General features: G+C 43.7%; 1 protein-coding gene across 20 annotated transcripts in view; it reads right to left on the bottom strand.

Annotated features, from left to right (window-relative positions):
- Positions 1 to 27,734, bottom strand: part of USP6NL (USP6 N-terminal like) — a 275,187-nt gene that overhangs the window by 170,911 nt on the left and 76,542 nt on the right. For all 20 annotated transcript variants that reach the window (XM_078329248.1, XM_078329245.1, XM_078329259.1 and 17 more), the window contains one exon: positions 17,064 to 17,179. The gene's annotated coding sequence lies outside the window, so the exon portion shown is untranslated. The remainder of the gene's footprint in view (positions 1 to 17,063; positions 17,180 to 27,734) is intronic.

Raw genomic sequence — 27,734 nt, 5'->3', positions numbered from 1 at the left:
GCCTGTAATCCCAGCACTTTGGGAAGCTGAGGCAGACAGATCACCTGAGGTCAGGAGTTCGTGACTAGCTTGGCCAATACGGCAAAACCCTGGGTCTACTAAAAATACAAAGAATCAGCTGGGCATGGTGGCGGGCATCTGAAATCCCAGCTACTTGAGACGCTGAGGCAGGAGAATTGCTTGAACCTGGGAGGCAGAGGTTGCAGTGAGCTGAGATCACGCCACTGCACTCCAGCCAGGGTAAGAAAGCAAGACTGTCTCACAAACAAAAAAAAAGAAAGAAAGAAAAATTGCAAACACCTCACTCTGGAATTTCTCATCCTCCTACCCTGCTTATTTTCCTGTATTTCCTGCCTCATCATCCAATCTGTATTATATTTTCCTTACTTCCTGCATTCTGTCTTCCCCTACTAGAATGTAAACCCACTGAAGGCAAAGAATTGTAACATCAAAGTATGTTTGTTACACAAAGTAACAGAGTGAGACTCTGTCTCAAAAAAAAAAAAAAAAAATTAAAAGTCTGAGAAGGCATTTTAAGCAAAACGCTTGGATTACAATTTTTTAAATGAGCCGATATTCAGTGCTCAAGTGCTTACAGCAATGTCTGGTCCTCCCTAAATATTATTATTACTATTTTTATTTTTGAGACAGTGTCTTGCTATGTCACCCAGGCTGGAGTGCAGTGGTGTAATCATGGCTCACTGCAACTTGCAGCTCCCAGGTTCAAGTGATACTTCTGCCTCAGCCTCCCAAATAGCTGGGATTACAAACATGTTCCACCATGCCTGGCTAATCTATATTTTTAGTAGAGATGGGGTTTCCCCATGTTGGCCAGACTGGTCTCAAACTCCTGGCCTCAAGTGATCCACCTGCCTCAGTCTCCCAAAGTGCTCGGATTATAGGGATGAGCCACCGCGTCCCACCAATATTACTTTTTTAACTCTTTATTTTGATATAATTTCAAACTCACAGAAAATCTGCAGAAAAAAGTACGAAGAATTCCTATATACATTGTACCCAAATTCACCACTGTTAAGATGTTAGCACATTACCTTTATCACTCTCCCTCTCTCTCTCAACCGTTTGACAGTAATCTGTAAATATCACGTTCTTTTTCTCTCTGATACACGAACATAAGCACATGCTTGAACATAACCATGAGACGATTATAAAAATCAAGAAACAAATTCAAATTTTGTGTCAGTTGTCGCAATAATGCCTTTTATAGCAAAATTTTCCCTAACCCATGATTCAGCCCATAATCACACAATGCACTTAGCGGTTCTGTCCCTTTGGTCTTCTCCATCTGGAATCGGTCCTGAGCCTTTCTTTATCTTTTATGACACTGACATTTCTGAAGAGTACAGGCTTGTTATTTTGTAGAAAGTTCCCTTAATTTAGATTTGTTTGAGGTTCTGTCACAGTTAGATTCAGATTGTAAAGAATATATGAACGAATTGTTATTATCAAACATGGTTGTTTTCTAAGTACAGAGCTCGGACCCTTGTCATAAGTAGCTACTCCCAGTCCACCCCTTCTGTCACCACACCTAAACTCCAGCCCCAAGGGATTGCCATATGCCTGGCAGCACCCAGGATCTTTCCTTCCCAACTCCTGATCTAGCTCCGGTGAAGCTTCCCACGCCTCAGGAGCTCCTGTCCCTCCAACTTCACACTTACGGTCAGAAAGCAATTCCCCCATCTTCTTCCCACTCCTCTCCCCTGCCCCCTCCACTTATCTCATTATTATTATTATTATTATTATTATTATTTTAAGACAGAGTCTCCCTCTGTCACCCAAGCTGGAGTGCAGTAGAGTGATCTCTGTCCACTGCAGCCTCCGCCTCCTGAGTTCAAGCGATCCTCCCACCTCAGCCTCCTGAGTAGCTGGGACTACAGGCATGTGCCACCATACCTGGCTAATTTTTTCTGTATTTTTAGTAGGGATGGGGTTTCTTCATGTTGACCAGGCTGGTCTAGAACTCCTGACCTCAGGAGATCCACCTGCCTTAGCCTTCCAAAGTGCTGGGCTTACACGTGGGAGCCATGGCACTCAGCCTCATTATTCTTCTTTTCCTCCTTCTCATTTCTCTTCCCTTCCTCTTCCTTTATCTCTTTCTCCTTTTTCGTCTTCTCTGTGCTTTTCCTGACATGTTGACTTCATTTTTTTATGCCAGCTTTCTCCAGTAAACTATACCTTTAAGTCCAGATTCTTCTCTTCCTAGATTCACAACCTAAGAAGACCTCCTTCTTCTATAGTTCCAATTTTGAAAAAAAATCTCAGGAAAGATTTTGATGGGCTCTACTTAGTTAATATTCTCACATCAGTGGTCAGAATTTGGATTCTGTGATTTGAAACTTCCTTAGAACCACAAGATTTAGAGTGAAAATACATATTAAAAAACACAACCTAAACAAAATTAAAAAAAAAAAAAAAACAGAAAATAGTGTTAGCAAAGACATGGAAAAATTGGAATCTTTGTGCATTGCTGGTAGGTGTAGCCACTTTGGAAAACAGCCCGGAAGTTTCTAAAAAAGTTAAGCATAGAGTTACCACATGACCCAGCAATTTCACCTCTTAGGTATATGCCCAAAGGAAATAAAAACAAATGTCCACATGACAACTTGTATGTGAATGTTCGAAGCAGCACTGTTCCTAATAGCCAGAAGGTGGAAACAACACAAATGTCCATCAGGTGATGAATCAATAAGCAAAATGCGATCTGTTCATACAATGGAATATTATTCAACCATAAAGAGGGCTAGAGAGGATGCTAAAGACCACATATTGTGTGGTCCCATTTATGTGATATATCCAGAACAGGCAAGTTCATAGAGACAGAAAGTGAGTGATTCCAGGGGCTGGGGGAGGAGGGAGGGAGGGTGACGGTTTCCTGTAAAGGTGATGGAAGTGTTCTAGAATTAGATAGCGGTGATGGTCGCACCAACTTGTGAATATACTATAAACCACTGAATTGTTCACTTCAGATGAATGGACTTTATATTTCGTGATTCATGTCTCAAAAACATTCAAAGGAAAAATATAAAAGAAAATAGCTTCCTGGAAATATTAACTTACCCAAAGCAGTACTGTGGACGTTAGAGTATGTGCTAAATCTCAAGTTGACTAAATATAACCAATGCAAACTGAGTTACCATTTGATAGACAGAGTGCCAAAATACACCGGAAGTCGTCTCCATGAAGTCTTGAAGAAGAGTCAAATGACAAAAATTCGTCATCATCCAACCTTTTCCATCAAAAGGAAACACTGCACCTAGTAAACGTGAGTATTTTCACAAGCAAAACATATGCGTCATTGTCCTAGAAAGACGAATTTCCAAATTCTGTCATGGCCTCATGAGCCGTCACCAGAAATGCTTAAATTCCCCCTACTCCGACTCCACATTCTCCAATTTCCTGGTTGCTATTAATTAGGCTTCTGTGTGATAGTCTCACCGAAAGAAGTACTTTGAATGGAAGACAAAGCATTTTAAATCATTAAAGACTTTCTATTTGCATTTTAAGTTAATAAAAATACAGGCTCTTGGATACAAAGGTGTTAGTTATTCATCATTTTTCTACTCACAGGACCTCAGCCACTCCTGGGTGAACTGAAGAAAAAGAGAATATGAGAGCACAATAGCCAGGGTGGCTCAATCCTAATACCCAAAGGGAATTTGATTAGGTGCACTGGCTCTGTATCAGTTACGAAAGCTTTTGACTTTCCTAAAACTTTTGACTCTCCAATCAACGGTGACAAAAAGAGCATCGTTTTCCTAGATAAGTCCAGGGTAGGTGGTTGCTGCTAGTGGTTAAGTTGCTTGCAATTCCATGACTACGTCTGTGCAGTCTTTCTGCTCAAAAATGTCTCCAGAGCACATTTCCTCTGTTCAGATCTAGTTATTTAAACTTGAGTTTAGTGTTTTGACACATACTTTTAAACTGTAACATATTTATTAGCGTTTTAGTACCATTTAAGATCTATTAGTGAAGGTTCCTGAGATATACATTATTTAGTAACTTTGTAAAATGCCTTTGTGATAGCACATGCTAGCTGAGGATGGGCCCTTTGACTTTCCAAAACTGGAAAACAACCGTTTTAAAGCTGTAAGATTATTGCTTTTTAAGTGATGGAGGCTTGAATTTAGATATTAACAAAGATTAACCATATATTTTAATGAAATCATGTGTCTGTTTTCCTTTTTCAAATTCCTACCAGCCTGGGCAACAAAGCGGCACCACACCTCTACAGAAAATTCTTCTAAAAATCAGGTAGGTGTGGTGGCACACCTGAAGTCCCAGCTACTCGGAAGGCAGGCAGGAGGATCGCTTGAGCCCAGGAATCTGAGGCTGCAGTAAGCTCTGACCACACCACTGCACTGCAGCAAGAACCAGTCTCTAAAAATTAAAAATTAAATATAATAATAAATAAAATTCCTAATTACAATAAAAAGATACATAATATGAAATTTACCATCGTAACTATGTTTAAGAATACAATTCAATAGTGTTAAGTCCTTGTGCCACCAATTGCCCTGACTTTTTCATATAGTAAAAATGAAACTTTGTACCCATTAAACAACAATTCCCTGGTTCCTCTCACCCAGCACCTGGCAACCACCATTCTACTTTCTGTTTCTATGAGTTTGGCTACTCTTAACAGCTTCATATAAGTAAAATCACAGGATGTGTCCTTTTGTGGCTGACACTTTACTTAATGTTCTCAAAGTTCACCCATGTTACAGCATGTATCAGAACTTTCTTCCTTTTTGAAACCAAACAACATTTCATTGTCTGGATAGACTATATTTTATTTTATCTGTTCATCTGTCAGTGGCCATTTGGGTTTTATCCACCTTTTGGCTATTGTGAATAATGTTGCTATGGGCTGGGCACAGTGACTCACGCCTGTAATCCCAACACTTTGGGAGGCCAAGACAGGCAGATCACCTGAGGTCAGGAGTTTGAGACCAGCCTGACCAACATGGTAAAACCTTGTCTCTACTAAAAATATAAAAATGGCCCAGGTGTGGTGGCACATGCCTGTAGTCCCAGCTACTTGGGAGGCTAAGGCAGGAGGGTCACTTGAAACCAGGAGGCAGAGGTCGCAGTGAGCTGAGATCGTACCACTGCACTCCACCCTGAGTGCCAGAATGAGACTCTGTCTCAAAAAAATAAAATAAAATAATTTTTGACACTGTTTCAAAAAAAATAATAATAGTGCTATGAAGCTGGCTATACAAATATCTGTTTGACATCCTGCTTTCAATTCTTTTGACTATATATGGAGACATGATATTGCTAGATCTTATGGTAATTTTATTTTTAATTTTGTGAGAACCTGCCATAGTGTTTTCCATTTTCCATTCCCACCTGCAATGCACAGTATTCCAGTCTCGCCTCATCCTTGCCAACATTTATGTTTTCCTTTTTAGCAGTACCCTTTCTCATAGGTATGAGGTGGTATCTCACTGTGGTTTTCATTTGTATTTCCCTAATGACTAGTGGTGTTGAGTATCTTTTCATTCACCTGGTGACCACTCGTATATCTTCTTTGGAGATATACAAATACTTTGCCTAGTTTTTTAATCATGAGTTTTTCATTGTTGAGTTGTAGGAATTCTTTACATATTCTGGATATTAAACCCTTATCAGATAGATAATTTGCAAATATTTTCTCCCATTCTGTAGGTTGCCTTTTCAATCTGTTGACGTGTCCTTCGATATACAGAAGTTTTTTATTTTGATGGATCTAATTCATCTATTTTTTTCTTTTGTTGCCTGTGATGTTGGCGTCACAGTCGAGAAATCACTGTCAAATCTGATGTCACGGATGGTTTTCCCTATGCTTTCTCCTAAGAGTTTTATCATTTTAGCTTTTATATAAAGGTCTTTCATCCATTTCGAATTAATTTTTGAGTATGGTGTAAGGTAAGAGTCCAACTTCATTATTTTCCATATAGATATCCAGTTTCCATTCACGATTTGTTGAAAAAGTTGTCCTTTCCCTGTTGAACGGTCTTGGCACTCTTCTCAAAAGTCATGTGGCTCTATATGCAAGGATTTATTTCTGGTCTCTATTCTATTGGTCGAGATGCCTGTCTTTATGCCAGTCCCTCCTTGTTTTAATTACTGTCGTTTTGTAATAAAATTTGCATTTGAGAATTGTGAGGCCTACAACTGTTCTTTTCTTGATTGTTTTGGCTATTTAAGATCCCTTGACATTCAATATTTATTGTAGAATAACTTTTCTATTTCTGAAAAAAACATATTTGGGATTTTGATAGGAATTACATTAAATCCATATATCGTTTTGAGCAGTGTTGACCTCTAAGCTATTAAGTCTTCCAGTCCAGAACGTGAGACATCTTTCCTGTTATTTGCATTTTCTTCCTTTCAGCAACATTTTGTAGTTTTGAGTGTGCAAGTCATTTGCCTCTCTGGAGAGGTGTATTCCTGTGTATTTTATTATTTCTCATATCACTGTTTGTAGAACCATTTTCTTAATTTTCTTTTCAGATTGTTCATTGTTCCTGCAATGGAATTGTATGTGTTGATTTTGTATCTTGCTACTTTTTTTTTTTTTTTTGAGACGGAGTTTTGCGCTTGTTACCCAGGCTGGAGTGCAATGGCGCCATCTCGGCTCACCGCAACCTCTGCCTCCCGGGTTCAGGCAATTCTCCTGCCTCAGCCTCCTGAGTAGCTGGGATTACAGGCACGCGCCACCATGCCCAGCTAATTTTTTGTATATTTTTTAGCAGAGACGGGGTTTCACCATGTTGACCAGGATGGTCTCGATCTCCTGACCTCGTGATCCACCCGCCTCAGCCTCCCAAAGTGCTGGGATTACAGGCTTGAGCCACCGCGCCCGGCCGTATCTTGCTACTTTTTAAAATTCATTATTAGTTCTAGCAGTTTGGGTTTTTTTAAAGGAATCTTTAGGATATAATCTAAAATCTGTGAACAGCGATTTTACTTCTTCCTGTCCAATGGGGATGCCTTCTGTTTCTTTCCCTTGTCTCACTGTTCTGGCTAAAACATTCAGTATGTTGGACAGAAGTGGTAAAAGTAGAGCTCCTTGGTATCTCTTCCTCTTTTTTTTTTTTTTTTTGAGACAGTCTCACTCTCGCCCAGGCTGCAGAGCAGTGGTGTGATCTCGGCTCACTGCCATCTCCGTCTCCTGGGTTCAAGTGATTCTCCTGCCTAGTAAAGACAGGATTTCACCATGTTGCCCAGGATGGTCTCAATGTCTTGACCATGTGATCCTCCCACCTCGGCCTCCCAAAGTGCTGGGATTACAGGTGTGAGCCACCATGCCTGGCCCCTTCTTCTTCTTATAAGGACATCATTCCTAGGCAGAGCACAGTGGCTCATCCCTATAATCCCAGCACTTTGGTGGGTGAATTGCTTGAGCCCAGGAGTTTGAGACCAGCCTGGACAACATGGTGAAACCCCACCTCTACTAAAGATACAAAAATTTGCCATGTGTGGTGGTGCATGCCCGTAGTCCCAGTTACTTGGGAGGCTGAGGTAGGAGGATCACTTGAGACCAGGAGATGGAGGTTGCAGTGAACCAAGATCATGACACTGGGCAACAGAGAGAGACCTCTGTCTAAAAAAAAAAAAAAAAAAAAGGGACGTCAGTCTTAACAGATTAGGGCCTCAGTCTCACGATCTCATTTAACCTTACTTACCTCCTAAAAGGCCCTGTCTCCAAAGACAGTCATATTGAGGGCTAGAGCTTCAACCTGTGAATTTAAGAGGACACAATTTAGTTCGTAACAGTGATCATCCTATTCATGTTACTGATTCTAGAAGAAAAACTTTCAGTCTTTGACCATTGAGTATGATATTGACTGTGGGCTTTTCAGCTATGGCCTTTATTACACAGAGGACATTTTCTTCTATTCCTAGTTTGTTGAGTGTTTTCATCATGAAAGAGTGTTCATTTTCTCCAATATTAATACTTTTTCTGCATCAATTGAGATAATTATGTGTCTTTTCTTTTAATCTGTTGATGTGGTTTATTACATTGATGAATTTTCATATGTTGAAACCTCCTTGAATTCCAGGAATAAACTGTGTCTGGTCATAGGGTATAATTATTTTAATATGTTATTAAATTTTATTTGCTAGTCTTTTGTTTAGGATGTCTGCATCAATATTAATCCATGATCTTAGTTTGTAGTTTTCTTATCTTGTAGTGTCTGTTTGTCCTTGGTATCAGGGTAGGACTAAGTTTGGAAGGTTTCCTTCCTGTTCAATTCTTTGCAGAGTTTGAGAAGAACTGGTGTTAATTTTTCTTTAACTGATTGGTTGAATTCACCAGTGAAAGCAGTTGGTCCTGGGCTTCTTTTTGTTGTTGTTGGGAGGTTGTTTGACATTGATTCAATCTCTTTATTAAGGACTGCTCAGGTTTTCTATCTATTCATTATTCATTCTTGATAGGTTCTGTGTTTCTAGAATGTATCCATTTCATTTAGGTTATTGACGTTTTTGGCATACAGCTGATCACAGTATTCTCTTAAAAGACTTACTTCAGTGAGATCGGTTGTAACGTCCCTCTTTCATTTCTGATTCAGTTGAGTGTCCTCTTTCTTTTATTTTTCCTCCCTTAAGTTACGCTAGATAAAGGTGGGTCAATTTTGTTGATTATTTCCAATAACTGACCCTTGGTTTCATTCATTTTCTCTATTGTTTTTCTAGTCTCTACTTTATTTATCTCTGTGCTGTCCTCATTATTTCCTTCCTTCTGCTGGCTGCGAGGTTAGTTTGTTCTTCTGTTTCTAGACCCATAAGGTGTAAAGTGAACTTGCTGATTTGAGGCCCTTCTCCCTTTTCCATGTGAGCATTGCCCTCTTAGCACTGCTTTCACAGCATCCCGCAAGTTTTGTGATGTCGTCTTCTCTTTTTCATTTATCAAGTTATTTTCTAATTTATCTTGATTTCTTCTTTAACCTATTGGTTAAGAGTGTGTTGTTTAATTTCCACATATTTGTGGATTTTCCAGGCCTCCTTCTGTTATTAATTTCTAGTTCCAGTCCAGTGTAATCAGAAAATATATGAAGTATAATTTCAATCTTTTCAAATTTATTAACACTTGTTTTGTGGCCCAGCAGACTTTCTTAATTCTTTGGGAAGATTGCTGCTTTTCTCTGTGAATTTGGAATGACCTATGATTGTACAATATTACTTGCTTTGGAAATGTTGCGATGTGTTTCTCGTCTGAACAAAATCCAGCGCTAGAATCGGAAAGACTACTGGAAGAATCTCCAGGCTCCTCAGCTTGTGGCTTCTCTACCTTCTACACCGGGCTTCCGAAGTTGTCAGGCTCTTTTGTATCAGGCCTGATGGAAAAGGGAAGAGAATGAAGAATTGTCTATGGGAGGTTTTTGTGGTTCAGGCCTGGAAGTGGTTCTCAACACATTTCATTGGAGGGAATTCAGTCACACAGCCATACCTAACTCATCAGGAGGCTAGGAAATGTAGTCTGACTGTGAACATGGGCTTTATGAATAGCTGCCACATTCTAGAATTCTATCTACAGTCAAACTATCAGCCGAATATACATTCAGAATAAAGACTTTTTATTTCCATGTGCGAAGCTAATTGAATGTGAAATTCAATAAAGTGAAGAAGGAAACCAAGAAAGAGAGAAATGCAGGATCTAGAAGTGGTGAATCCAAATCAGGGGACTGTGAATGGGGGTTGCAGGCTCAGAGCTGTTCCACAGGCCTGGGGAGCAAACAGACCACGGAGCAGGAACAGGGCAAGTTCTGAACCACGGGGGATGTCCTGGACAATAAAAGGGAGAGGATGGAATAGACAGGAGACTTCGAGTTTGGATATACTTGAGGGTATGCATTTGTGTTGCTGTTGTTTGAGAGAGCGTCTCACTTTGTCACCCAGGCTGGAGTGCAGTGGCATGATCATAGCTCACTGCAGCCTCGACTTCCCAGGCTCAAGTGATCTTCCCACCTCAGCCTCCCGCATAGCTGGCGTCACAGGTGCACACCACACCTAACTTTTTTATTTTTAGTAAAGCTGCGATCTCACTGTGTTGTCCAGACTGGTCTTGAATTCCTGGGCTCAAGTGATTCTCCTGCCTCAGCCTCCCAAAGTGCTGGGACTACAGGTGTGAGCCACCATGCCCAGCCGGAAAACGCATTTGAACTTCATGACTAGAACTTTCTCTACAGAACGACTTAAATATGTAATATTAAATCCATAGACAAAGAAATAAACATGTATTGCAGTGAACAACACTTTCACAACCATAAGAAGATAGTTCGTTAATTGTACATTAATCAAGACTCTTAGCTGGAAACTATGAAATTTCCTGAAAGGTGCTGGTGACTCTGAGAACTGCCAAGGGTTCAGAAGTTACCCAGTGGGGCCCATAGCCATGATGAGGCTGTCCAGGGAGAACCCCACTATTGCCACCAACAGATGACGGAGTTGGTGCCATCCAGCAATCGCATCAGTGGGTGTTGTACTGCACCACTAAGTCCCTTCCCCACCCTTCTCCTACCCCTTAGCCTGGATGTCATTAACACCACCACCACCACTGCCCCAGAACTTCTCAGCATCCATGACTCTGTTAGTGAGCTGCTCCCAACGTAAAACATAATGATGCATAAGCCTGGCTCTGCTTGGGTTAAACGCCTACCCAATACCAGCAAGGGAAGCGGGGAGGGTAAAGATTCGCATTTTCTATTTTCTGTAATAGGAGAAGAGCTCTGCCTCCCCCAGGACTGATTAGGTGGGAAATGCCTCAAATATATGAAAAATTTCAAATTCTACATAGCAAAAAAGAAATATTGACTGCACATTGATTATCAACTTTTACAATCAATTTATCGACAAATCATAGGAAAGTTAACTACAGTTAATTTGATCAGAATTTAAATATTAGCATTCACAATAGAAAAATAAAGATGCAGCTGACAGAGATGGGAAGAAGACAGGGATGAAGACGCGTAATAAAGAAAAGAGAATCAGAGGCTAGATTTTCATCGGCCTAAGGGAGGAATTGAAAGATACCATCTATAAAATTAAAAATGCGCCCAGCACTTTGGGAGGCTGAAGTGGGAGGATCACAAGGTCAGGAAATTGAGACCATCTGGGTAACATGGTGAAACCCCATCTCTACTTAAAATACCAAAAATTACCCAGGGGTGGTGGTGGGCACCTGTAGTCCCAGCTACTCGGGAGGCTGAGGCAGGAGAATCACTTGAATCCAGGAGGTGGAGGTTGCAGTGAGCCAAGATCACACCACTGCACTCCAGCCTGGGTGACAGAGCAAAACTCTGCGGGAAAAAAAAAATACAGCTGGGAGTGGTGGCTTACACCTGTAATCCCAGCACTTTGGGAGGCCAAGGTGGGGGAATCACCTGAGGTCAGGAGTTTGAGACCAGCCTGGCTAACATGGTAAAACCCTGTTTCTGCTAAAAATACAAAAAATTAACTGGGCATTCTGGCATGCACCTGTAATCCCAGCTACTCAGGAGGCTGAAGCAGGAGAATCACTTAAACCCAGGAGGCAGAGGTTGCGGTGAGCCGAGGTCACACCATTGCACTCCAGCCTGGCCAACAAGAGTGAAACTGTGGCTCAAAACAAACAAACAAATAAATAAAATTGAGGGTTGGGTATCATGTTTTAGCTTGGAAATAGAAATTAAGAGAGTGAAATGAAAGGTTTTTTTAACTGTACTGGAAAGAAAATGGGAGAGGATGCTAATCTGAAGTTACATACTTCACTACGACACAAGGAAGTTAGCATACAGTTGCCTAACATTTATAAATCAAGAAATCACTGTATATGCATATTATTTAGAGCTATGGGGAAAAATATCAGAAATAGTAGAAGATGGGAGCCAGTAAGGTGTGGAGAAATAGAATCCAGAACTTGCTTTTCATTTCAAGTTCTTAGGTACAAATTGATTTTTTTTTAATCAGGCATATATCTTGATTTTTCTCATGTAGCTTGGTAGATTCTTCAATGGAATCATTCTCTCTGTCTCATGTTCATAGGTTAAGACCTATACATTTAGATCACTTATTAATATTTTTCACAAAATAGGAAAGTATTTCCTGCAAGAAAACCTCACACCTTGATCATATTCTTATTCTAATTCGAGTTTCTGTTTGTCTGTTTCCTCTTGGTATTGTAATCTTCCCTAATCCGAGACAAATCTTCTTGATGACATTCCAGAATTCTGTCTGGCTTGGGTAATACAGAGGAGAAAAGCTTCTATAATAGCATTCTGCTGCCTCACTTTTTAAAGTCCTACGTGTACAAATGTGTGTGCAGATGTGCATACCAGGATATGTGCATCCCGTATCTCCACAAGCCACATCACTCAGAATTACAGACACTCCAGCCTTCCCCACACGGCACCAGTCCCCCACGTCTTACCCTCTTTCATCTATAGTCTCGTACCAGTCACATTCCTCCCAGGGTCCAACTCCCCTGAAATATCCCTCCCCTGAAATGTCATGTGGGCCCCCAGTGTCCCAAGGGAATTTTGTAAAACACTGCTTTTATGGTTGCTTTTTTATTAGAGTCCCTTCTCCTTAGGGCCGAAGCATGAATCTCTGAGAGCCAAGCCAGAGGCAGTTTGATGGACTGACCACCGGAATCACCCCACGTGCCCATTGTCTTCGTCTGTTTGGGCTGCCCTAACAGAGTATCATAGACTGGGTGGCTTATGAACAATGGAAACTTCTTTCTCACAGTTCTGGAGTCTGGAAATCCCAGATCAGGGCAGCAGCATCATTGGGTTCTAGTGAGGGCTCTCTTTCAGGTTGCACATGGCCACCTTCCTGTCTTCTGCTCCCATTCGTGAGAGCTCCATCCTCATGACCTCACTGTCTCCCAAAGGTCTCACCTCCTAAGACCACCAATTAGGGGTAAGGACTTCAACACATGGATTTGTGGGGACACAGACATTCAATTCCTAGCGCCCAGTGGCTTTGACCACTATGTGCCCTTTAGTTCTCCCTTCCATTAAAATATCTTTCCTTATGGATTTCTGGCTCTCTTGTGGGCTTGCTAAATACCAGGGTAAACACGATTTTTGTGTGTTGTTCAAAGGTTGCATAATTCTACACCCTCGTTATAGAGAGATTAAGCTCATTTGAAGGTTGAGGTCAGTCCCTGGTCTGCTAATTACTCAAGATAGAACTGCGTCACTCAGTAACTAAAAGTCCAGGAGAGGGAATGGGGGGTTGGGTCCTGCTGTGGTGTCTGTAGACGGCATGTCAAAAGAGTAACCCGAGGGGCACAAGGAGGCTTGAAGCAGCGGGTTAGTCTAGCCATAGGACAGGCTCAGTGGCCAAAGCAAAAAACATAGTCCAGATTGGAACTATCACCAATACACATACATATACAAACACACACCAAGGCCCAGGGCCAAACAAGTACATTCCAAAACCCAGGGCATCAAAGGCAGCCCAAACTGACTAAGCAAGATGGCACATCAGTAAGCCAAGCTGATGCCAGACTCAGACAAAGAGTCAGATATCCAAGTCTAGAAGAGCGTCTCAAGTCAGGGACAAATCCAGCTGTCCACGTTAGAAGTCCTGCAAGTCACTAGGGGCAGCACTTACAACAGACAAGCTGGGCACAGTGGCTCACACCTGTAATCCCAGCACTTTGGGAGGCCAAGGAGGGAGGATCATCTGAGGTCAGGAGTTCAGAGCAGCCTGGCCAACATAGTGAAACCCTGTCTGCTAAAACTACAAAAAAAAATAGCCAGGTATGGTGATACGAGCCTGTAATCCCAGCTGCCCGGGAGGCTGAAGCAGGAGAATCGCTTGAACCCAGCAGCCAAAGGCTGCAGTGAGCCAAGATCATGTCACTGCACTCCAGCCTGGGTGCCAGAGTCAGACAGTGTCAAAAAAAAAAAAAAAGAGAGAGTAGACAGTGAGCCATTTTTTTTTGAGATGGAGTCTTGCTCTGCTGCCCAGGCTGGAGTGCAGTGACACGATCTCGGCTCACTCAGACTCCCTCTCCCCAGTTCAAGTGACTCTTTTGCCTCAGCCTCCCGACCAGCTGGGGTTACAGGCACGCACCACCACACCCGACTCACTTTTTTTCTTTTTGTATTTTTAGTAGAGATGGGGTTTCACCACATTGGCCAGGCTGGTCTAAAACTCCTGACCTCAGGTGATCCACCCAACCCCGCAAACTGCTAGGATTACAGGTGTGAGCCGCCATGCCTGGCCAACAGTGAGCAATTCTATGGCTATGTGTGACTAGAGGCCTCTGGCTTACATATAATACCTCTTAATTTTTCATTTGTCCTCTCTTAGAACTTAGTTTTTTTGTTTTTTGGTTTTTTTTTTTGAGACAGAGTTTTGCTCTTGTTGCCCAGGCTGCAGTGCAATGGCGAGATCTCGGCTCACCACAACCTCTGCCTCCTGGGTTCAGGCAATTCTCCTGCATCAGCCTCCTGAGTAGCTGGGACTACAGGCATGCACCACCAAGCCCAGATAATTTTGTATTTTTAGTGGACACAGGGTTTCTTCATGTTGGTCAGGCTGGTTTCGAACTCCCGACCTCAGATGATCTGCCTGCCTTCCAAAGTGTTGGGATTACAGGAGTAAGCCACCACTCCTGGCCTAGAACTTAGTCTTTGTGAAAACGCCATCCTGCACAGATGTGTGAAGGGGCATTGTGTTTACATTGGGCGTATATTGTTATTGGAGAAAGTCCCTGGGGCCAATGGTCATCACAGTGGAGAACCCCAAAGGAAAACCCAAAAATAGAACTGTTTCAGGGGCAACTGGTCCTGTTGCTTGCCATGCGCCAACCCCCTAAACCCTCCCCTCTGATCCTTCCCAAGCTAAGAATTAAGGGGTTTTGTGACTTGTGTCATAAACAGGGATGGTTCCCTTACGGTCTCTACAAGAAGTCCAGACTTGAATATATCAGGCAGGAAATAGCTTAGGATGGGTATTTGAGCAGTAATATAGTCCAGATCCCGTCTAAACTGAGGGTGGGGTCTCGAGGCTCAGACACAAGCTAATTGGGTCATAGTAACGAGTGGGTAGACTGACGTGGCGGAGACGAGCTATGAATTCATCCGATCTACCTCCTGTCCTGACTGGGCACACAGCTACGTTCCACTTCCAGCTCCTTTGCAGGCAGGTGTGGTCACGGGACTGAGTTCTACTCAAAGTGGGCAGAAGTGATGTGCAGCACTTCCAGTCCACACCCAGGTAAACCTCCCAAAGGCCATTCCCTATGCTCTTTCCCCTTTCCAGAGCAACTCTGGGAGCCACGTGTCAGAGACCATGGCTGGGATGAGCTCAGGTCTCTGTATCTCTGCCGGTGAACGTGATCGCTGAATGGGATCCCACACTTGGACTTGACCTCCCTCGTGTGGCACGAAGCCACTGAGATTTGGGGGTTCACCTACTGCAATGACCTGCCTTACTTTACAGCTACCTTTATAAATACCAAGAAAACAACCAAAAGGTGCCCAGAGAGGCTGGTCTCTGGTCCAGCCTTGCACATTGCAAGGTTGCCGTCAGCAGCCCCAGCTGAATCTTCCTCTCTGTATCCACTCTTATCTCACCTTCTATTCATAGCCAAGCTTCTTGAAATAGCAGTCTGCGTATTTCTCCATTTCCTCTTCTCCTCGTCATTCGTCATTTCATAGAATCTAGATCATGCCCCACACCCTGCTGCAACTGCACCTATGACCTCCCGGCTAACCCAGCCTAACACTTTTCAGCCCTTATGAAGTGGCTTGTAATATGCAACAACAGAGTTCGAAAAATATTACATTTGTATGTTTCCTAAAACATTCATCTGTTTCCGAGCTCCCTGTCCCCCTGGATAAGGAGGAATTCCAAGTTCAGCCATTACGGGGGCTTCCATCCCAGGCCCAGGGCCATGCAAGGTTCACGAAGGTTTTAGACAGCACAAAACATTGAGGCTGCTGGGTCCTTGGTGCATGAAAGGCTGGAGAAATATGCTTCTTTTTTTTTTTTTTTTTTTTTTTTTTGAGACGGAGTTTCACTCTTGTTACCCAGGCTGGAGTGCAATGGCGCGATCTCGGCTCACTGCAATCTCCGCCTCCTGGGTTCAAACAATTCTCCTGCCTCAGCCTCCTGAGTAGCTGGGATTACAGGCACGCGCCACCATGCCCAGCTAATTTTTTGTATTTTGAGTAGAGACGGGTTTTCACCATGTTGACCAGGATGGTCTCGATCTCTTGACCTCGTGATCCACCCGCCTCGGCCTCCCAAAGTGTTGGGATTACAGGCTTGAGCCACCGCGCCCGGCTGCAATATGCTTCTTGTCCAGCCATTTGCTGCCCTTGGAAGTGAGTGGTTCTCCATCTGTTCTAAGCTAGGCACTACATAGGCTAGAAAGCCTTGGGTAGACACAGCACTGCCACCTCCCCAGGAGGCTATCAGGAGAATCCTCAGGACTCCGTTCATTTCCACATTCTTTTTTGTTGTTGGGCAAGCTAGTCAATACAGTCAGATTTTTTTTTTTTTTTTTGAGACAGAGTCATGCCCTGTTACCCAGGCTGGAGTGCAATGGCGCCATCTCGGCTCACTGCAACCTCTGCCTCCCGGGTTCAAGCAATTCTTCTGCCGCAGTCTCCCCAGTAGCTAGGATTACAGGCACTCACCATCATGCCCGGCTAATTTTTGTATTTTTGGTAGAGATGGGGTTACACCATGTTGGCCAGGCTGGCCTCGAACTCCTGACCTCAAGTGATCCACCTGCTTCAGCCTATCAAAGTGCTGGGATTAGAGAGGTGAGCCACCGCGCCTGGCTGTTTCCCCATTGTTTAAAACACTCTTCTCTCACTATCTCACTCCCAATTTTGCAATCCCCTTGGACATCATTTTGCCTTCAAGCAATTCGTTTTTTTCTGGTTTTTTTTTTTTTTTTTTTTTTTTTTTGAGGTCCTGGGGGCCAAGGGAATCTTTCATCTCCAAACTCAAAATCGCTTCTTGGGCCAGGGAAATGTGAAAATACCTCTCCCAACACATTCACTCATAAATGAAGCCTCAACAGGTTATCTCAGGGCTCTTACCTTGGTCCCTCTGAGGCTTGAAACAGTCTGCCCTCGTCCCACGGTTCCTCTTCAATCCTTTTTCTTTCTTTCTTTCTGGTTACTCTTTCTTAGACCTCTTTTTTTTTTTGTTGCTCCTAAAAGTTTTTTGAACAAATACGTATTCTTGTACATTTTTAAAGTTGACATAAAAAGTAACCTAAGTCTAAATAGCTGCAAATACTGAATTTTATAATATTGTAAGTATCAATATTTTATTTTATTTCATTTTAGAAACAGAGTCTTACTGTGCGGCCCAGGCTGGTGTGCAGTGGTATGATCATAGCTCACTATAGCCTCCATCTTGAGCTCAAGTGCGCCTCCTGCCTCAGCCTCCCAGATAGATGGGAATGCAGGCACGCACCACCATGCCCAGCTTTTTGTTGTTGAGTATGTTGCCTAGGCTGGCCTTGAACTCTGGGGCTCAAGTGATCCTCCTGCCTCAGCCTCCCCAAGTGTTGGAGTGACAAGCATGAGCCACTGTACCTGCCCAGTACCAATATTTAAAATAAAACTATCATACCATTCTTCAAAATAGATCTAATGAAATCTAAAATACACAGTGGTTTGCTATAGCCCACTGCATAGTTTAAAAACGTTTTTAATAGTTGGCATTTTATTACTATATAGTTTATTTTTCTCTTTGATATCCTATTTATTTTCCCACAGAGTTGAATCTTTATGTAATATGTTTTACACTTTATAGTCTTTTATTAATCACTATCTTTACTTCTCTGAAAATAGGTATAAATTAAAATTGTCTGTGCTTCCCAGAGCTACAGGCCTCTAAGTATGAAAGATTTCCTCTGGATTGTGTTGTTATTACAATGATCATTGGTACATATTTGATACATAATTTTTTTTTTTTGAGACAGAGTCTCACTCTGTCACCAGGCACCAAGCCGGAGAGCAGTGGCACAATCTCGACTCACTGCAACATCTGCCTCCCGGGTTCAAGCAATTCTCCTGCCTCAGCCTCCCGAGTAGCTGGGACTACAGGCGCATGCCACCACACCCAGATAATTTTTGTATTTTTAGTAGAGATGGGGTTTCACCACGTTGACCAGGATGGTCTCGATCTCTTGACCTCGTGATCCGCCCGCCTCGGCCTCCCAAAGTGCTGGGATTACAGGCGTGAGCCACAGCGCCTGGCCTTGATACATAATTTTAAACAAGTCTTCCCCTCAGCTTTATTGAGTTATAATTTACATCACCCCCAAAATTCACCCATTTTAAGTACGCATTCTGATGATTTTGGGCCACTGTGTTCAGTAACCAAAACCACAATCAAGATCAAGATATTTATTTGCTGGGCACAGTGACTCATGCCTGTAATCCCAGCACTTTAGGAAGCCGAGGCAGGCAGATCACTTGAGGCCATGAGTTTGAGACCACACTGGCCAACATGGTGAAACCCTGTCTCTACAAAAAATACAAAAATTAGCCAGGCATGTTGGCACACACTTGTAATCCCAGCCACTTGGGAGGCTGAGGCAGGAGAATCACTTGAACCCAGGAGTTGGAGGTTGCAGTGAGCTGAGATCGTGCCACTGCACTCCAGCCTGGGCAACAGAGTGAGACTCTGTCTCAAAGAAAAACAAACAAACAAGATATAGAACATTTTCTCAACCGCAAATTTTCCTCTTCCCTCTTTGCAAACAACCCCTTAAGCCCTAGTCCCCAGCAATCACTGATCTGCTTTCTGTCACTATACTTTGCCATACAAAAATTTTTATTGGAAATGTATCACTTAATAGATAAAGCTGGAGATATGTATGTCTTTTCCCTTCGAGTTTAGTTATCTATTGTTAAATATGACCTTTTGCTAGAGTCAAGCAGGATTCAGCATCAATTTCATTCCTATTTTTCATTTTTATAGATTTAAGCTCTGAGATACTTTGTCACATAAATAGTGGAAGGGAAAGGAAGCTTTTTTTTTTTTTTTTTTTATAGCGATGTCTTTCAATTCTTTGAACTCCTTTTGAGTTTAGGCCAAAAATCACAGAGTGATCTATGAACACCATCTATAGGGATTTAACAGCTGACAATTCAGTAAGCCCTGTTCAGCTTTGCTGAGTGCAGAGCTGGAGGCCACTCGGCTGGCAGAGGGTCTGTCACCTGGCGCTGGAGTCATTTGCTGCCTCAGAACCAATATCAACATTCCCAATTACCGCTTTGTCTGGGGCCCCAGAGGTTTTCCACAGTCCAGCATAATGCAGTGTGGCACTAGGAAGAGTATTGCTTTTCTCTTGGAAAGTGGAGGAAATGCAATAGTGAACACATAAGAATGGAGACAGCACCCTCCCCCCACCTCCCCAGCACAGGCATGCCCTAAGGCACAGCAAGTGGAGGGAAGTTACAAATGGGAATGAGAATCTAGAAACGGATTCTTTTTTTTTTTTGAAACGGAGTTTCGCGCTTGTTACCCAGGCTGGAGTGCAATGGCGCGATCTCGGCTCACCGCAAACCTCCGCCTCCTGGGTTCAGGCAATTCTCCTGCCTCAACCTCCGGAGTAGCTGGGATTACAGGCACGCGCCACCATGCCCAGCTAATTTTTTGTATTTTGAGTAGAGACGGGGTTTCACCATGTTGACCAGGATGGTCTCGATCTCTTGACCTCGTGATCCACCCGCCTCGGCCTCCCAAAGTGTTGGGATTACAGGCTTGAGCCACCACGCCCGGCCTAGAAACGGATTCTTAAAACCTGCATGCTCACATATGCCTTGCAAAGTCTTCACACGTGCCAAAAGTCCTTTCAAGACCTCTGCCTTAAATGACTAGTGTTTGATCGAATTCAGCTCCAGGTCATCTATATCACTTCTGCTTCTCCACACTGTCCTTATGTGACACAATCCACACCTCTGGCTTCAACTCCACAGATAGGCTGGGAACTCCCAAATCTCTTTTCTCCAGCTCAGGCCTCTATCCTGAGTCTAACAACCACACCTCCAACTGGCCATTCAACATCTTCACTTTCCACTTTTCTGAGTTAGAATGGCCTTTCTCTTTCTTTCTTTCCTTCTTTCTTCCTCTCTCTTTCTCTCTCTTTCTTTCTTTTATTCATTCATTTTTGTTCCTTCTTTGTCTTGACAGAGTATTGCTCTGTCACCCAAGCTGGAGGAGTGCAGTGGCACGATCTCAGCTCGCGGCAACATTTGCCTCCCAGGTTCAAGAGACTCTGCTGCCTCAGCCTCCCAAGTAGCTGGGATTACAGGTGTGTGCCACCACGCCTGGATAAATTTTGTATTTTTAGTAGAGATGGGGTTTCAGTATGTTGGCCTGACCTCAGGTGATCCACCCATGTCAACCTCCCAAAGGGCTGGGATTACAGACATGAGCCACCGTGCCTGGCTGCATATGCTTTCTTAGATGTCACTTATCCTAACCTATATTTTGAAAAACAAAATTCAGCCCCTTAATTGGGAACCAAGCAGCTAACATTTCTCTGTCACTTTATAGACAAAGTGCTTTCATCTCTCTACATATGTGTATATAGGATAATGTATATAATGTATACATGTGACCCTTAGAGCAAAGGCTTGTATCTTACAGATGAAGAATGTAAGATTCAGTACAATGAAAATTCTACTACACTCCAAAAAACACAAAGGAAACAAAAGATTCACTCTGCTGTGACTTGGTTGGACAGAAATAGCTTAAATAAAAATCAACCTAAGCCTATATATAGCAGCAGGAGTTACACTGAGGTTCAGGAAGATAATTTTAATAAAAAGTAGAATACAGTTACAATCTATATAAAGCACTTCATCTCATTTCTTTATGGAAATATGAAAAAATTAAAATTGGTTGGCTGGAAAATAAAGAAATTAATCCATAACATCTAAGATCCAAAACAATGTGATTAACAAATATCAGTTAAGGGCTGTCCAGCCGGAAACAGGAGGTCAGATGTGTAACTTCCTTGGCTTCCTTCCAGCGATTTAATTCTATACAAAAGAAAAAACAAGGAAAGTGTGCCTGCTCATTTATGCATTGTACTTTCAACATAGTCATTCACTGAATGTACATTTCCTGCTCTAAGCAACATGTTTGTGGGTGTGAGGAAAAAGCAATAGGGCTAAATCTTCAACAAATGTTGCTTGTAGCGAAGCCCAAATAAAAGGGCATGTTGGGACTAGTTCAAGTTTCCAAACTACACAAAGGTAAGATGTGACATTTACAAATATGATGGGCAAGGGATAACCAAGTCTTTATAAATCTGCTACTTTCCTCTCCCTCTCTTTCTCTCTCTTTTTTTCTTTTCCCTTTAGTTGCTTTTCTATTTCTAGTGTTTGGATCTTGTTTTATTACTTCTTTTTTTTTTGGAGACGGAGTTTCACTCTTGTTACCCAGGCTGGAGTGCAATGGCGCGATCTCGGCTCAGCGCAACCTCCGCCTCCTGGGTCCAGGCAATTCTCCTGCCTCAGCCTCCCGAGTAGCTGGGATTACAGGCACGCGCCACCGTGCCCAGCTAATTTTTTGTATTTTTAGTAGAGACGGGGTTTCACCATGCTGACCAGGATGGCCTCGATCTCTTGACCTCGTGATCCACCTGCCTCAGCCTCCCAAAGTGCTGGGATTACAGGCGCGAGCCACTGCGTATTACTTCTTGACAATTTTTTATATATCTGTACAGTTTATTGTTTCATGCGTACACCAAAACTTTCCATTTCCTTCATCATGTGCGTTTCTCTCATTCTCATCTACGTTGTTTGCACATTTTTGAGATGTGGATACAGAAGGCTGTGCTGGTTGATCGTGAATGAGGTCTCCTCTGTTACGCGATTTATCTGACAAAGGCCTACAAAGGTAAAAGTGCCAGTCAGTGAATGAGGGGAGACAGGCTTTGAGTAAGGGAATGGACACTTTCCAGTTGAGTCAATTTAACATATTTCTGGCGGTGACTCACGCCTGTAATCCCAGCACTTTGGGAGGCCAAGGTGGGAAGATCTCTTGAGGTCTGGAGTTCAAGAACAGCCTGGACACATGGTGAAACCCCATCTCTACCAAAAACACAAAAATTAGCCGGGCTTGGTGGTGTATGCCTGTAATCCCAGTCTTAGGAGGCTGAGGCAGGAAGATCCCTTGAACCCAGGAGGCAGAGGTTGCAGTGAACCAAGATCACACCATTGCACTCCAGCCTGGGCAACAAGAGTGAAACTCTGTCTCAAAAAAAAAAAAAAAAAAAAAATTGTATTTCATACTTGAAGCCTTTGACTCCACTTTCATTTGGAAATGATAACAGGGTGGGGTGCAAAAAAGCAGCTTCTATTTCAAAGGGAAAGGGAAGAGAAAGCTGAGGGTCTCCAGGACCTCCTGGGCCAAGTGTCCCCGACTCCATCTCTCCAGTGAGAGTTGCTTCTCTAGCTCCCCCATCAGCAGGTGTGGGCCCTTATTTGAAGTGTGAGCTCACAGGGCTGCTGGGGCTGGATCCGGATGAGAACCACATTCCCCACTGATTTCCTCCCTCCTACCACCCTGTCCTGGCTCCTTATCAAACCAGAGACATAGCCATGGGTCATTTATCCCCACCTTGAGTGTTAAATAAGACACAGCAACAGTGGCACCAAAAAGACACAGGATGTTACCAACGTCACCGGGTGTGATCATTCAGAATGTGCTTATTGCATAAAAATTCAAACAATACAGTGGTATGGAGAATGAAACGTTAAGGCCCCACTTTAGTTCAAAGCTGAAAGAACACAGATCTCTTCTCCCACACGAATCACTGCCAAGAGTCTGAGTGAATCATTCCATTGTTACAGCTTTCTTTCTTTTTTGTACAGAGTCTCGCTCTGTCCAGGCTAGAGTGCAATGGTGTGATCTCGGCTCACTGCAACCTTCACCTCTCGCCTCTCAGGTTCAAGTGATTCTCCTGCCTCAGCCTCCCAAGTAGCTGGGACTACAGGCACACACCACCATGCCTGGTTAATTTGTGTATTTTTAGTAAAGACGAAATTTCACTGTGTCGGCCAAGGTGGTCTCAAACTCCTGACCTCAAGTGATCCGCCTACCTCGGCCTCCCCAAAGTGCTGGGATTACAAGCATGAGCCACTGTACCTGGCAAAATGATATTTTAAAAGCTTTTTGCCATCAAATTTGAATGTACTGTTAGATGGTCTCTTGTAAATAATGGATGGCTGATATAAAATCATCTTCGCTAAAAAGGAAAAGTATCAACAGAGATACCCACAAGCGTTAGGACGGACGTGATGCTCTGAATCTAAATCACCAAACCAGCAAGTGAAGCCCCAACCACAGAAATCAGGTTTTCTATGATAATGCCAATAGAAGCCGTTTTATTCAGGAAAACAATGCCATCTGGCATACTAAATCTAATTTCTCTGTTACCAGTCTTGCAATTTTGCTGGTACTTAATATGTTCTGATTTTACAGCTGTACAAGAGCTATAAGCCTAAGCTTATATCTGGTTTCAGATATGTAAATACGGTTATTATCTTTGAAATGTTATCAGTTTTAAGTAACAGAAATCTCAGACCAACCTGGTTGTGGTCATCCCTCACATCCCACCTTTACATCCTGGCTCTAATCAGTTTCTTGACCCAAAGCTCTGTAGCCACCTCTTTACCTAATCCTCACAGCTAAATATTATCCAAGACTCTGTCCTCAGTCCTCTTTTCTTTCTTGTCCTTTCCTGTTTTTTTTTTGAGACTCAAGCTGGAGTGCAGCAGTGCAATCGTGGCTCACTGAAGCCTCAATCTCCTTGGCTCAAATGATCTGTCCACCTCAGCCTCCCAAGTAGCTGAGACTACAGGTACATGCCACCATGCCCAGCTAAATGTTTTGTAGAGATGGGGTTTCACCATGTTGCCCAGGCTGGTCTCAAACTCCTGGGCTCAGGTGATCTGCCCACCCCAGCCTCCCCAGGTGCTGGAATTGCAGGAGTGAGCCACGTGCCTGGCCCTCTTTTGTTCCTCCTTGGGCACTTTCCTTTGGGGGAATGCACCTGCCCACACAGCTGTAATTATTGTGAAATGACTCCCCAATCTCTATGCCAGCATCCACCATTTCTTCAGACCCACACTTCTGATTGCCCGATGGTCATCTCTACCTCCTGTATAACACATCCAGAGGCAGATTTCTCATGAGGCTAACAGAGCCCAGGCTTCAGCCCCCACTCCTCCGCCCTTGAACTTGCTCCTAAAAAGCCCTAAAATCCTTTCCTTCTTTCCCTCCTCCCTCCCTCCTTTCTTCCCTCTTGTTTTGCAGAAGTGGATATTTTAACTACAGACTGCTATCTCTTTCCTCTCGGATTTTCTGTCCATCATACTTCCCCTGGAACAGGTACCATTGGAATGGCTGTGTCACTTTGGATTCCAGCTAAGGGGAAGTTAAGTTAGGGATGCATCTTACTGTGTTTGGCCACATGTACCCACGTGGTTCGCAATCCCTCTGTCAGTGGTCATTGCTGGCTATCCTGGTGTAGGAATGTTTTCCTAATGCATCCCTACTGTGCATTAGGCTGGTGCACCCTGCTTCGTGACACAAGGGTGCAGGACCAGAAGGCATGCTGTGACATGACGTGACCTATCGCATCCAAGACCAAAGAGATACAGGAAGTGGAAGAAAAGTAAGTTTGAAATGTGCGATTATGTCAGGTGTGGTGGCTCCCAAAGTGGTGGTAATCCAGTACTTTGGGAGGCTTGGTGGGAAGGTTTGCTTGAAGCCAAGAGTTGGAGACCAGCCTGGGTAACAGTGAGATCCCATCTGTAACAACAAGAAGAAACAGGAGGATGGGGAGGGACAAAGGGAGGAAGGAGGAAAGGGTAAAGGAGGAAGGGGGAAAGGGGGAAGGAGGGAAGGAGGGAAAGAGGGAAGGAAGGAAGGAGAGAGGGAGGGAGGGAGGGAGGGAGGGAAGGAAGGAGAGAGGGAGGGAGGGAAGGAAGGAAGGAGGGAGGGAGGGAAGGAAGGAGAGAGGGAGGGAGGGAAGGAAGGAAGGAGAGAGGGAGGGAGGGAGGGAAGGAGAGAGGGAGGGAGGGAGGGAAGGAAGGAAGGAGAGAGGAAGGGAGGGAGGGAGGGAGGGAGGAAGGAGGGAGGGAGGGAAGGAAGGAGAAAGGGAGGGAGGGAAGGAGGGAGGGAGGGAAGGAAGGAGAAAGGGAGGGAGGGAAGGACGGAAGGAGAGAGGGAGGGAGGGAAGGAAGGAAGGAGGGAGGGAGGGAGGGAAGGAGGGAAGGAAGGAGAGAGGGAGGGAGGGAAGGGAGGAAGGAAGGAAGAAAGGGAAGGGAACGGAAAGGAAAGGAAGGAAGGAAAGAGGGAGGAAGGAAGGAAGGAAGGAGGGAGGGAGGGAGGGAGGAAGGAAGGAAGGAAGGAAGGAAGGAAGGAAGGAAGGAAGGAAGGAAGGAAGGAGGGAGGAAGGAAGGAGAGAGGAAGGAAGCCCTCTGCTGTCAGGAGTACTCAGTAACACAGCAGAATCCACTTCAGATGCACTGTTTTTCTCGCTCTCTCTTTTGACAGGAATCACGAGAAACAGAATCATTCTAAATTCTGGGTTTATGGGACACAAGCTAGTAGAAGTACAAATAGCAAGTACATCTGTGACAGCTCCTATGTGAAAAACCCTGTCTCTATTTTCAACTATTACTCCATCAAATATAACGAGATCGTCTACAAAATAAGACATATCTACAAAGTAATGATATTGTCTCATATAATATTTGACCTCTATCGCATAAATAAACCAGGTTATTTTCCCCCTTTTTCAAATAAGACCACAAAAGTTGTCCAAGCCTGAACTGACACCAGACTCCCTGTCTTCTTTCAGCAGAGAGGAAGAAGCCTCAGCCCCTGGCTAGCGGGTCCATGAATCCTGGTCTCAGCTCTTTTCATTAAGCCGCACCAGGACACTGCGGTGCCTGCTGGCTGCTGCTCTCACCGTGATGGATTGTGCGGTACACACAGACCGGGACCCGGAGCTAATGATGTTGAAGTGCCAGGTGGCATCTCTGCTGCTCCAGGGGGACTGCCAATCAGCCCGAGAGACTGTCTGCTTTCATGTGCTGCTGCATGCCTCCTTGACATGTGACTTTAGCTAAGAAAACTTTTTTCCCCCTCTAACTTTTTATTTATAATAAATGGCTCTCCTAGAGAGAAGTTAAAAAATAGGACCAGGGGCCGCGCATGGTGGCTGACACCTGTAATCCCAGCACTTTAGGAGGCCAAGGTGGATGGATCGCGTGAGGACAGGAGTTCGAGACCAGCCTGGCCAACATGGTGAAACCCCCATCTCTACTAAAAATACAAAACTTAGCTGGGCGTGATGGGGCATGCCTGTAATCCCAGGTACTGAGGAGGCTGAGGCAAGAGAATTGCTTGAACTTGGGAGGCTGAGAAATGAAAATCACTTGAACCCAGGAGGCAGAGGTTGCAAGTGAGCCGAGATCACGCCAGTGTACTACAGCCTGGGCAAAAAGAGTGAAACTCCATCTCAAAGAAGAAGAAGAAAAGAAGGAGGAAGGAGGAAAGGGAAAGGAGGAATGAAGAGGAGGAGGAGTACAAGGATAGCTGTACACCCCTCATCCAGGTTCAAATAATTGATGCGGTTGTGGATCATTTGTTCTCTCCCTTTCCCACTCCCTCTCTCTCCACCCCCACATTTGAAACGAAGTTGCAAGACACCAGCATATTTCACCCTGTAACCTCCTGCCTGCATCTTCTGGAAACAAAGACATTCTCCTACAAAACCGTGGCCAAAACCATCGCCAACATCATCACATCAAGTCATTTAACACGTGTAGTAACACCACCTCACGTGCAGTCCAAATTCCAGCTTTCTTATTTGTCCAGTAGATGTTTCTCGTGGTCTTGTTCAATCTAAGACCAATCAAGGGTCTTACAACTCACTTGGTTCTCATGTTTCTTTAGCTTTCTTTTATCTGCAACATTCTCCCTCTTTCTTTTTCTAAATGACATTTTTGAAGAGTTTCGGCCCGGTGCCTTGTAGAATGCCCCGGAATCCATGTTTGTTTGATTGTTTCCTCGTGCCTAGATTTCAGTTAAACATTTTTGGCAAAATACAACACAGTGTACCTCCCACTCCTGAACAGCAAGCAGCACAGGATAACAGACTGTCTCACTCTCGGTCATGCCAAGATCACTTGAGTGATAAAGTTAGACTTTATAAATCATGTGATGGTCCTACTTCCCAGCAATCTTTAGCCCAGTGGTTTTATCATCATTATTACTAAATGGCTACAAAATGGCAATTTTTCTAAATCTGTCATGCATTAGCTAGCACTCTTCATAAAGAAGTTTCCCCTTTCCTGCAGACCTACCTTTATGAAGTGTTACTATTAAGTTCTTTCTGCGGGAAAAGGGGAAAAATAATTTTTAAAAAATATATAAAAACAGGCTGGGCATGGTAATCTCAGCATTTTGGGAGGCCGAGGCAGGTGGATTAAGAGGTCAGAAGTTCAACACCAGCCATGCCAATATGGTGAAACCCATCTCTACTAAAAATTAAAAAATTAGCCGAGTGTGGTAGTGGGCACCTGTAATCCCAGCTACTGGGGAAACTGAGGCAGAGAATCACGAACCTGGGAGGCGGAGGTTGCAATGAGCCGAGATCGTGCCATTTGCACTCCAGCCTGGATGACAAAGTGAGACTGTCTTAAAAAAAAAAAAAGAAGAAGAAG

This window comes from Callithrix jacchus, chromosome 7 (genome assembly GCF_049354715.1).
Source record: "Callithrix jacchus isolate 240 chromosome 7, calJac240_pri, whole genome shotgun sequence".
Lineage (NCBI taxonomy): Eukaryota > Metazoa > Chordata > Mammalia > Primates > Cebidae > Callithrix > Callithrix jacchus.
The sequence above is the reverse complement of the archived record's forward strand: the minus strand, read 5'-3'. Positions and strand labels throughout refer to the sequence as shown.